Below are 1,006 nucleotides of genomic sequence, written 5' to 3'. Positions count from 1 at the left end.
GGAACGAGATGGGAGAGGATGATTATAAGGACGCAGTTTTTAATTAAATGTATTGTTTTATAAGAAGCTAAACTCACCAGGAATACAAACCCTAGACTCACTTTAGCATAAATCGTTATAAGTCGAACCATAAACGTTGCTGCCACCAATGAACTTTCATCCAGCAGCTGCCACGACTCTGTCATCGAGAAAGAGAACAACAGACCTTATTTTTCGTAAATCACAAAATATGGAAGCGATTCACAATGGTTTATGTGAGCGCCGCCTACCCGGAGGTGGAGTTAAAAGGGACGTAATTATTATTCATCTGTGACCCTGGCAGCTGTCACGCCTACGTGAAATGTGCCTCGGTTTTACTGATGCTGCTGTTACGAGGGAATACTACAGGCAATATTCATGAGTGATGTGTCCGATCTGTTGTAAACATGATATGGTGGCGTGTGATTTGTATCCATCGACACTAACGGTTCATGTAACCTTTATGGATTAGAGGTGCCATGGTATGTGTGTAGTCGTATTGGCTTCTGTGTGTTGTGGCGTTATCTTTTGTTTAAATTATGACTTATGCTTGTTGGTAACAGCGACGGGAATTATAATTGAAGTATATATGTCATTTATTTAGAACTGCGTTTCTTCTTTGAGACTGTATCATTTGTTGGACATCCTTTTAACATTAGTGGTGGTAATCTGTATATTGTGTTGTTACGGGCTTTTCCCAAACCTTTTTCCTTTTTTTTTATAAATATAACTTATATTTTGTTTTATTTTTTAAGGCCTGGGCTACATAAAGAACTTCTGTTATCACAGCAAAGGGTCTGAAGACATATGCTTCAGAAAGTGAGTATTAATTGTCATGTATTTTATAAACGAACCTAAACAAACAAACAGAACAATAAATTGATGCGCTTATAAGCATGATGAAAGTGTAGTATATCGTACTTTCGTATATGAAGCATTTCACAACACTATAAAATGAAATAGGATACAGATGCAACTAGCAAAATAT

The sequence above is a fragment of the Macrobrachium nipponense genome, chromosome 42, assembly GCF_015104395.2.
Source record: "Macrobrachium nipponense isolate FS-2020 chromosome 42, ASM1510439v2, whole genome shotgun sequence".
In the NCBI taxonomy this organism is placed as follows: Eukaryota; Metazoa; Arthropoda; class Malacostraca; order Decapoda; family Palaemonidae; genus Macrobrachium; species Macrobrachium nipponense.
Note: the sequence above shows the minus strand (reverse complement) of the source record.